Below are 11,873 nucleotides of genomic sequence, written 5' to 3' on the forward strand. Positions count from 1 at the left end.
AGAAAGAAAGAAAGAAAGAAAGAAAGAAAGAAAGAAAGAAAGAAAGAAAGAAAGAAAGAAAGAAAGAAAGAAAGAAAGAAAGAAAGAAAGAAAGAAAGAAAGAAAGGAAGGAAGGAAGGAAGGAAGGAATCATCCAATTTAGTGATTCTTACCCTTGTCTGTGAACTTTTTTTTAATTTTTGATAACTATTCTTGTCGAGACACTTTTCAATGTCCAATTCTTGATGACCCTATTTGGGGTTTTCTTGGCAGAGATACTAGAGCAGCTTGCCATTTCCTTCTCCAGCTTATTTTACAGATGGGGAAACTGAGGCAGACAAGGTCAAGTGACTCGCCCAGGGACACACAGCAAGTAAGTGTCTGAGGCTGGATTTGAACTCTGAGAGATGAGTCTTCTTGACTCCAGGCCAGGCCCAGCATTCTATCCACTGAGCCACCTAGCTGCCCGTGATATCTAATCTGAGGTCCCTTTTAATTCTATATCCTATGGGATCACCATAGTTTGTTGTTTGTCCTTTACTTTCTAAGAGGACCAATGACATCACAGTGTAATGTCTTGATTTGTGCAAAAATTGAATTTTTAAGTGAGGCAGAGCTATGCAAAGTCCTCAGCCTCACTCTCTCTTCCAGAGTCATCAAGGTCCAGTAGCAAGACAAAAATCAAGATGACTGGTGATGTCCAGGTATGTAGTGGATAACCTTGGCGTCTTCAATGTCTGACTGAGCTCTAAGCACTCCACAGAGCCTGCTTCAGCTTCCTTCATGGCTGTTGGACCAATCGTTCTCATCTGTCAAGTCTCACCCTGGAAGTGCAGGAAATGTGAGGATGAGAACGGAGCAGTGGACTATAGCTGTTCTCATAGCATCACTTCATCCTCATTAGAGCCTATACATTGCACACATGTGCTTATACAGTTTTCATAGTGTAGGAGAAATCACTTTTGGACTTGAAGCCAGAATAATTGTGCCCAAGTACCAGTTCTGCCCATTTCTAGCAAGGTATGTGTGTGTGTATATGTGTATGTATGTGCATATATGTATGCATGTGTGTATATATGTGTGTGCATATGTGTATGTGTGTGTGTATATATATATAGTACTTTGCAAACCTTAAAGTACTATAGATAAGTTAGATATCATTATTATTATTAAATGACCTCATTCTCTCTGGCCCTTCATTTCCTAATCTGTAACAGGAGAGGCTTGACCTAGATGATCCATGAAATCCCTCCCAGCTCTCACATTCTCTGATTCTTTTCCAGGCAAACACAGAAATTTAATACTATGAACTCTGCTGACAGGAAGAATACTACAACAACAATAAAAAATAATCATAGCAAATAAATGTGACACACCTTCTTTGATCGCTTAAGATCTCCTCTGCTCTGGCCTCGGAGAGGTATCATCACAAACCAAGTGAAAGGGAGCCCCTTAAAGACTGGATTTTCTATGTGATCCAGAAGCCAGTTTATACCAGCTTCAGCCAATTGTTAAATTTTCAGTATGAGTGTTCGCACCTAGAAAATTGGCAAATGCTATAAATTGGGGCTTGATTTATTGTTTGGTTGATTGTCTAGACCAAGGGTTGGCAAGCAACAGCCTGAGGACCAAATCCAACCCATCACTGTATGACAAGCAAGCTAAGAATATTTTTTTACATTATTAAATACAATAAATTTTAAATTTTAATTTATTTTAAATTTTTATATTTTACATTTATATTAAAATATTTTAAATTTATTTTTTATTTTAAAATATGAAAACCATTCTTAACTCTCTTGCTCATCCTGTGTTTGACCTCAGAGATCTTCCTAACCTACCCTTCCCCTGACCTTTCAACCTTACTCCTTGCCATATACTCTTCAATCCATCTCTTTGCTCCTCCATCTCTTGGTTCCCAGTGTTGTCTCTGGAATGCTCTCCCTCCTCATCTCTGCCTACTGCCTTCTCTGGCTTCCTTCAAGTTAAATCCCATCTTCTACAGGTAGCCTTTCCTAATTCCTCTTCATTATAGTGCCCTTCCTCTTTTAATTATTTCCTACACATTCCCGATGTCATGGTCCACTTCAAGAATGAAGGACAAAGAAGTAGAAGCAGGACCTCCAAGTGGCTCCAGCTTCCACCTTCCCCAATCCATGTAAAAAGGGGACTCTAAACAAATTTTGGAGCCGCAGAAACCATAAAATGACACAGAGAAGCTAACCTCCTGCTGAGAACAGCCCAGTGGGCCAGAAGGAATCAGCCAGTGCAGCACTCTGGGAACCAGGCCCAGGCCCGGGTGAGCAGGAGGCTTTAGCTGGTGGGGGCGTGGGGGGGGGGGGGCTGACCAGCTGCCAGCCTGAGGGAATACAGATCAGCAGCAGCTATAGCCATTTCCATAATTATCAACACACAGATGCAAAGGACAAAGTAAGAGGTCAGTGCAGTCTGGACTTTGGGACCCAGTAAGTGGGAGTACATTGGCTTTTGCCCCCTGAGTGAGAAGCTGCTGAGACCCTGGCACAGCCAGTGCCACATGGCAGCTTCAGCTCCTGGCCTGCAGAGTGTAGGGGGACCAAGCACCAGTCTGAGGGATAATCGCTCTTGCTTTAACCTTCTTGGATCTGGATTGTAGTCTAGGGTGGAGGTCCTGGGCTGTGTGTCCAGCTTGCCAGAGTGTGTGAAGGGCTCAGAGAGGGCACCCATCTAATACCTCCAGCAGCTGAGAAAACCCCAGCATTTAGGACGAAAGCTCCCCTGTCTGGTGGCAGAGTGCTACTGTGGCAAAAAGCCCAGGGGTCAAGTGACTGAGGGGCAACATTACCAGGCAAAGAAAACAAAGCAGACAGAAGATTCCAACATTAGACTCCTATTTTTGGAACAAAAAGGAGCAAAGCATCGAACAGGAGGAAGACAGTGAAGTCAGAACTCCTGCACCAAAAGCTTCAAAGGAAAATACGAGCTGGTTATAGGCCATAGAAGACCTTAAGAAACAGATAAGAGAAGTGGAAGAAAAATTGGGAAGAGAAATGAGAATGATGCAAGAAAATTATGAAATGAGAGTCAACAGCCTGACTGAGGAAAATAACACCTTAAAAAATAGACTAACTCAAATGGCAAAGGAGACTCAAAAAGGCAATGAGGAGAAGAATGCCTTAAAAAGCCGAATTTGCCAGATAGAAAAAGAGTCTCAAAAACTCACTGAGGAGAATCATTGCTTCAGAATTAGATTGGAGCAAATGGAAGCTAATGACTTTATGAGAAATCAAGATGCTGTTAAACACATCCAAACAAATGAAAGAATAGAAGGCAGTGTGAAATATCTCATGGGAAAAACCACTGACCTGGAAAATAGATCCAGAAGGAATAATTTTAAAATTATTGACTACCTGAAAGTAGTCAATCTACTTTGATCAAAGTAAGAACCTAGAAATCATCCTCCAGGAAGTTCTCAAAGAAAACTGCCCTGATGTTTTAGAACCAGAGGGCAAAATAGAGGTTGAAAGAATCCACCGATCACCTCCTGAAAAAGATCCCAAAAAGAAAACTCCTAGGAGTATTATAGCCAGGTTCCGGAATTCCCAGATTAAGGAGAGAATATTACAAGCAGCCAGGAAGAAACAGTTTGAATACTGTGGAAGCACAATCAGGATAACCCAGGATCTGGCAGCTTCTACACTGAGGGATCGAAGGGCTTGGAATATGATATTCTGGAGGTCAAAGGAGCTGGGATTTAAACCAAGAATCACCTACCCAGCAAAAATTAGTATCATGTTTCAGGGGAAAATATGGTCATTCAGTGGAATAGAGGACTTTCGAGCATTCTTGATGAAAAAACCAGAGTTGTAAAGAAAATTTGACATTCAGATACAAGAACCAAGAGAAGCATGAGAAGGTAAACAGGGAAAAGAAATCATAAGGAACTTATCAAAGTTGAACAATTAACATTCCTACACGGAAAAACAATAATTTTAACTTATGAAAGTTTTCTCAGTATGAAAATAGTTGAAGGTAATATATATATGAGGGTATATGGGCATATGAATACACATGTGAATGTGTGTATATATATTTACAGGCACACATAGATAGAGGGGACAGGACCAAATTAACAGGAAGGGATGATACTTAAAAGGTGAAATTAAGAGGTGAGAGAGGAATGTAATGAGAGGAGATGGGGAGAGACAGAATGGGGTAAATTATCTCGTATAGAAGAGGCAAGGGAAAATGGTTACAATGGAGGGGAAGAATAGGAAGGCATAAGGGAATGGGTCAACTTTATTCCCATTGAATTTGGCTTGAGGAGGAAATGAAATACACACTAAATAGGGTATCTCACCCTCCAGGAGAGTAGGGAGGGAAGGGGATGAGAGGGGGATGATGGAAGGGAAGGCAGGCTGGGGGGGGGGGGAAGGAAGTTGGAAGCATCCACTTCTGAAAAGGGATGGGATCAAAGTAGAGAATAGAACAAGTGGGAGGTGGGATAGGAGGGAGGGAAATATAGTCAGTCTTTTACAATATATCCACTATGTTAATGTTTTACATTAGCCACACATGTACAACCTATACTGAACTGCTTATCTTCCCAGTAAGGGTGGGTGACAAGGGAGGAAGAGAATGAATCTGGAATTCAAAGTTTTAAAATCAAATCTTTAAATATATATACACTATTATTAATACCATTTTACATGTAATTGGGAAATAAGATATACAGGCACTGGGGCATAGAGATCCACCATGCCCTACTGGAAAAGTCTAAAGGGGTATGGGAGAAAATATGGGAGAGAGCAGATTGGAGGAGGGGATATCCTGTGGGATTCCTATTTTGGGGAGGTGGATAGGGGAAAAACGGGGAGAAAATTTGTAACTCAAAATCTGGCAGAAATGAATGATGTAAATCAGAAGTTAATAAAGCATTTGAAAAATGAAAAAAAAAAGAATGAAGAACAAAACAACAAACAACTTCTCTTGTATAGCTTGCTTTTACCATCTCCCCCATTAGATTGTGAACTCCCTGAGGGCAGGAACTGGTCTTTTACCTCTCTTTGAATCCCCAGTGCTTAGCACAGTACCTGGCATACAGTAGACACTTAATAAATGTTTACTGATTATGTACAAATATAGGCTGTGAACTGGTATCAGGTCCTAGTTTGTTGACCACTGATCTAGACTTAGAAAGTGATAGAGAAAATGCTAATGATTCCTTAACTTCAAAGTGTGTTGTGGATCCATTTTGTTTTTTCAGAGAGCCAAATATTAAACATTTACCAGTACACTCTTGAATATGTCTTTTTACTTAAATAGTTCAAGAAATCTGTAATATCCTCAAGGCAACAAAATCCTTGATCATGCTGAGGCCCATGACAGATTTGCATAAAGTGTTGCGGTCAGAAAAAGAAAATCATCACCTGGTAACCAAGAGTCAATAATGAGCATATGAACTTAGTTGACTGTTGGACAATAGATAGTCTGTCATTGATTTTATACTTACAATATTTCCACCTTGGTAGACCCTCTCAAATCCTGTTTTCTGTTGGCACGGTTTTTGAAAATTCAATGTCGCCTCCATACCATGATGACTTGCTAGAGGAAGACTTCATTGGAGCCAGTAGATGGGAACCTATAATACATGTATACATATACATACATAATATAATAGATATACGTATACACATACACATGTTATCCAGCAATATTATGTATTAGCATTTTCTTTTAATATGTTTTTAAATTAGTCATATTGCTTTGGGGGGGTTTATACTATAATTATTTCCAAATAACTACATTTCTCCAACTTACCCTCATCATTGAACTTTCCCTTATATCAAAGAAAGACTACACCTCTTTGTTACAAAGGAAAGTGTGGGAGGGGGTTTCTACTGGGAAAGGAAATAGAAAAGTCACTGGGAAATGGTAGTCACGTTTTTTTTTTAAATCATGTGTGCAATTAGGGAGCTGCTGTTGTCAGATTTTCAGTCAATGTATAATATTATACCTCAGTCTTTTCTTTAGAAAGATTAAGCCTGCATCAAGTTTTTCAATGTGATGTTTATTTACTTAATTTATAGTCCTTGAGCAGAAATTAAATGTATTGTTTCAAGTAAAAAAAAAGAAAAACAGTTAAGCAAAGCAGAATGACAAGCAGAAAAGTGTGCCTTCCTCTGGACATCTCCATCATGCCTCAGAAATCTCTCCATTCTGAAAAATTACTTTAGCCACAGAACTCATCATTACCCTCTGCAATGAGGCCCTACCTCTGATTAAAGGGTAGAGAGATCGTCCCAGAACCTCCTTAAGGCCCAGGCCGGTCCTGTTGTCATTTTGCATCCAGTTGCTCTCCTGCGCAGGATACCTTCCCTCTCCACCCTTTTCCATTTCTTTTTATGTGTTGTCTTCCCCCAGTAGATTGTAAATTCTTTCAGGGCAGGAATTATCTCTTTTATTTATATTACTGCTGCTTAGCACTATGCAGGGCAGAGAACATCATGCACACTTAATAAATGTTGGGGAGGGGAGGCAATTGGGGTTAAGTAACTTGCCCAGGGTTTCACAGTTGGTAAGTGTCTGGGGCCAGATTTGAACTCACAAAGATGTCTTCCTGACACTAGGCCAGTACTCTGTCTACTATGCTGCCTAGCTACCTCCATTAAAATGCTAGGATAGCAGAGAAATTGCCATCTTAGGGCTATTCCTCTTGTATGTCTTTTGTTCCTCATCTGCTGACAGTCCAACTAGTATTTGTCTATCCTCACAGGCTCATCTTCCTCACCTCATACTTACCTGTTAAGGTCTAGCAATCTGGCTTCCAACTCCACCATTTGACTGAAGTGGTTCTCTCCAAGATTACCAACAATCACTTTGTTGCTGCATTGAACAGTCTTTTCTCTGATCTCATCCTTCTTTACTCATGTGCAGCATTTGACACTATTGACCAGCCCCTGCTACAGAATACTTTCTTGGGACTGGGTTTTCATGACATTAATTATGATCCTTAGTTCTCTTCCTACCTGTCTGACTACTCTTTTCTCAGTGTCCTCTGGCTTATTATCATTATTATCATGGATGTCCTTCCCACTATGTTCATCAATGCTCTGTCCTGTGTCCACTTCTCTTTTCCCTCTACACTCTTTCTTTCTTTATTGGAGATCTAATCTTGCAAGTCATCACCCTTGTGATGTCATTGGCCTTTGAGAAGCAAGAATGAATAACAAAAACAATATCATCTTCCATGGTTCAAATGATTATTTCTAGCGAAGTGACTCCCAATCTAGCCCTAATCATCCCCCTTTTTTCAAGGACTGGACCCCAGCCCCTACATCACTAACTGACTGGTGGACATTTCTATTTGGATGCCTTATAGACTTCTCAAATTTAACATGAAAAAAATAGAATTCACTATCTTTCCCTTGAAACCTACCCTTCTTCATAATTTCCCTGTTCCTATGGAGGCACCATGATTCATTTAATTACCAAGTGGTGAGCAAACTAAAAGTAATCCTTAGTTTTCTATTCCCCCTCCCTATAGCCTTTCCTGATCTCTATCTTGCTCCTGGACCCAGATGGATCTGGAGAAGAAAGTGGGGTTGGTAACCTTACATAGCCCTCCCTAACTTAAATCCAATTCACTTGTGGGCCATGGCATCATCTTCCTGATGTCATGGTCCTCTTCAAGAACAAAGGACAAGCAACAACCGTTTCCAAGTCTTGTCAATTATACCTCCACCACATGTCTCTCATCTCTCATCATCCCTTCCTGGACTATTGCAATAACCTCCTAATTGATCACTCTTCTTGCAGTCTCTTCTCCAATCCATCTTCTCCAAAGCTGCCAAATTAATATAACTAAAGCATTGGTCTGATCATGTCACTCTCATGCTCAAGGAGCATCCTTAGATTTTTATCCCTTTTAATGCACTCTAGCTCATGTCCTTCAGAATCCAACTTCAATTTACCTTTCTGATTTTGCATTACACCTTGTTATGGCCTCTATATTTTAGCCAGACTGGCCTATTTGATTTCTCTACATATTAGTTTATATTTGCCCTCCATATCTTTATATAAGCTATCCCCCAAGTCTGGAATGATTTCCCTCCTTTCCTATGCCTCTTAGAATCTCTAGCCTACTCCAAGGAACAATTCAAATGGTACCTCCCATATGACATCTTTCCTAATTCCACTCCTCCCCACCCCCACGCCTAGGAAATTAATACTGTTTTCCTCCCCTCACGAAATTACTTTGTATTTACTTGATCTGTGCACATGCTGTCTCCCTTCAACAGAATGCAAGCTCTTTGAGGGTAAGGACTGTCTCGTTTTGCTTTGTATCTTCAGAGCCTAGCAGAGAGGCACTGAATGAATGCTTGCTTAGTTATTTGTCCTATATGAGGATGGTCAATAACATTCACTGGTCACCATTACAAATCTCTTACTATCTCAGGTCAAAAGTGCTAATTACATTTTAATTCTATTTCAAACTTCTTCTTTTGCCTAAAACATGGAAATCTAACTCTCATGATATCCTTAATCCAAATTCAGAATTTTTTCCTAGAAGAGACTTTGGGTTCTTGAGTACAATAAGTACAATGTTCTTTTTTTTTTTTTATTGGAGGAGGAAACTGAAGGTTGAAGAGGTCAAGTGAACCACTCAAGTCCCAAGACTCAACTAACAAGAGAGAATTAGTATTAAGGGACTATTTGGTTTCAACTTCCATAATTTAGGATAATGAAATATTTTCCACCATGTGCAGGAACATCACTTTTGGTGAACCTGCATAGTTAAGCTTACTATTTTTTCATTATATTGTAAGTCAATTCATTAGTATGGCCAATTTATAAAACTTATAACATATATATGTTATATATATATATATATACATACACATATACATATAGACACTTATAAAACCTTTTTCTTGCAAGAATTAAATGAATGTTCCACGACTTAATTCAGATTCTAAGGGCTGAATACCTACCTGAAGAGGTTACTGTTACTGTCTTGCCATTAGTCTTAAATAACTCTGGAAAAGAGAATGAGGCTAACAGCTTTGTACAACTCTGCCTCACTTAAAGCCAACTCACACACAAGGCAAGGCATCACTTGTGATGTCATTGGTCCATTTCAAAAACAAGGGACAAACAACAACAACAAATATAATAAGAAATGGTAGTAAAAAAAAAACCCAAAAGGCGTTAATAAAAATAATTCTTTAAAAAGTTCAATTAACCTATTGTTTTGTTACATTTTTAACAATTTTCTCTATAAATATTACTATGTGGAGATATGTACACATAGAGAGACTCAGAGTTGTGTTCTCCAAATTCTTTTTTTAATCAGGCACTCCTATTAGTAAAAAAATTTTGAGCTCATACCTATAATAAATTTTATACATATATTACTGTACTAATAATTATACATGACATGTATTGTTTAAACATGCATAAATGGACATTTAAAAGAGATAAAATAAAGATGAATTGATATCTGACCCTAGATCAATAGGGATCCATGAGAATTTATTGAGTAGGAAGTAACATGGTCAGATTTGCACTTTAGGAAAATCACTTTGGCGGCTATATGGAAAATGGACTGGAAAGGGGAGAGCCTTGATGCAGATACTATTTAGGAAGCTGTTGCAATAACCAGGCAAGAGGTATATAGGCCTATGAAGTGGAGAGGTGGGTGTGTCAGTGGAAAGAAAAGGATATATCTGAAAGGTGATGTGGGCCTAGAAACAAGATTTGGCAACTGATTGGATATGTGGAGTGAGGGAGACTGAAGAATAAAGGATGATACCAGGATTGGACCACAAAATGACACTGAAGATGATGGTAACTGGAAGGATGCTGCTCTTCTTATAGAAATAGGAAAGTTTGGAATTGGGGGGGCGGGTTGGATGGGGAAAAAGACGTTGTAATAAGATCTTTGATCCTTTTTGCAAACCATCTATGGCTGTTCATCCTGCATGACCCACTCTTTCCCACCCCAAATTAAAAGGAAAGATGTGGGGCTCTCACATGTCACTGCCCCAACCAAAGACCATCCTCTGAAGGGCACCTGCCATAGCCATGAGTTGTTCTAGGAGTTAAGGGGTGGCTATGGGGTAGGAAGAGGTTTTCCAATGACAACTGCATGCTGTGGATATCTGAACAACAGGTAAATGATAACTGCCTTGAGAGGCCTAAGCCTGGCGAAGAAGGGGAGAAATTGGGAACTTAAACAGCACAGGAGAGTTTGGAAAGGTTTGATGTGTATCTTTTCTTTTTCTGAAAAGAGATCATTGCACAACGAATCAAAGTCAGATCATGTCCTATCTTCCCCCTTTTGGAGGTCATCACTTTATTATTTTTTTTAAAGCAATTGGAGTTAAGTAACTTGCTCAAGGTTACACGGCCAGTTATTATTTCTGGGTGTGGTGCTGAGTATCTGAGCCCGGATATGATCCAGGTCATCCCGACACTGGAGCCGGTGCTCTTACTCGCTGAGCCACCTGGCCTCCCCTAAGCAATTGGGGTTAAGTAACTTGCTCAAGGTTACACGGCCAGGTGTTTCTGGGTGGGTGCTAAGTGTCTGAGCCCAGGATTCGATCTCCAGGTGTTCTCAACACCGGAGCCGGTGCTCTTACTCGCTGTGCTACCTGGCCGCCCCGAGGTCATCACTTTAAATAACCTTGTTAGAATATACTCCAGGGTTTAAATCCAATTCTAGTGTTTTTTTTTTATTGAGTTGATAAGTATTTTATAAATCTTATACTAATTCACATTATTAGGCAAAGTATAATGTAGAAGACTTCATAAGATCATAGATTTCCAAAGAAAAAGGGCCTTAGAGATCACCCAATTTAACACCATCAATAGATAGGTGGGGAGACTGAAATCTAGCTAGGGAGAGTGACTTGCCCAAGGTCACAACAGAAGGTAAGAAAGAGCACCAGGAAATGAACCTGGGTCCTCTGACTTCAAATATAGTCTTCTTTGTACTATGTTACTGCTGCCAGAGTACCTTCAATCCAGCTTGAGCTTCCAAAAATATACAAGTAAACTAGCCCAGGAACACTTGTACAGCAACATCTGACCATGGCCAACTGACACTATTCCCTTTTAAAATCTGTAATGAGAGCGAGGAAGGAGCACACCAAAGCTAGTGTGTGGGAGCTGTTCAACATTCCAATTGAGTTGCCTCCAGGTCACCATTTACTATGTGTGCAGAGGTTAAAAAAAATCTCCCAGCCCACAAGCATTTCAGGGACAAATTAACACATGCCCATGTGCCTGAAATAGGTCAGGCTGGACCCAAGGAAAGTCAGGCAGCAACTTGTTGGGAAAACATTTGATGAGCTCTGCGTCCTTCTTTTTTAGCCTCATGTTTGGATTATTATGATCATTCAAGGCGGGGATTGGGAATCTATGACAGAGGTAGACGTAGACTGAAGAGTGCTGCAGAAAAAGGGCCAGACTTGGAGCCAAATGACTTAAGGTCAAGTTGAATTTCTGCTTCTTATTAGCCAGGTGAATATGGGCTAACTTAACCTCTCTGAGGCAATACTTGTATTTGCTTCACAGGGCCATGGTGAGGTAACATATTTTGAAAACTGCAAAGGACTTCACAAATATGAGCTGTCACTAAATTTACTGGAGGCAGAGTCTTGTTCTCTTAACCTAGTAATTAACATCACCCCATTAAAGATTATTGCAAGATTACCAAATGTAGGGCACTGTGCTTGGGGCTAGAGATAAAGAAGACCCTTTCCTAACGGGCTAAAATCTCTAGCAAGTGATATGCTTCAAACCCAGTGCATGCCACGGAAAGGGCCAAATTATCAAACTATGAGGAGGAGAAGGAGGAGGAGGAGGAAGAGGAGGAGGAGGGAAAGAGAAGGAGGAGGAGGAGGGGGGGA

General features: G+C 40.1%; 1 protein-coding gene across 5 annotated transcripts in view; it reads right to left on the reverse strand.

Annotated features, from left to right (window-relative positions):
- SNRNP48 (small nuclear ribonucleoprotein U11/U12 subunit 48) overlaps window positions 1–11,873 on the reverse strand; it is a 185,959-nt gene that overhangs the window by 94,039 nt on the left and 80,047 nt on the right. For 3 of the 5 annotated variants that reach the window (XR_011171418.1, XR_011171417.1, XR_011171416.1), the window contains exon 9: window positions 5,471–5,599. The gene's annotated coding sequence lies outside the window, so the exon portion shown is untranslated. Of the gene's footprint in view, window positions 804–1,498; window positions 1,518–5,470; window positions 5,600–11,873 lie in introns of those variants that run through there. The other 2 variants (XR_011171415.1, XR_011171419.1) reach the window with 2 other exon arrangements.

The sequence above is a fragment of the Petaurus breviceps genome, unplaced genomic scaffold (assembly GCF_028583685.1).
Source record: "Petaurus breviceps papuanus isolate PSGF00001 unplaced genomic scaffold, PetGlider_PUasm1.0 582, whole genome shotgun sequence".
NCBI lineage: Eukaryota > Metazoa > Chordata > Mammalia > Diprotodontia > Petauridae > Petaurus > Petaurus breviceps.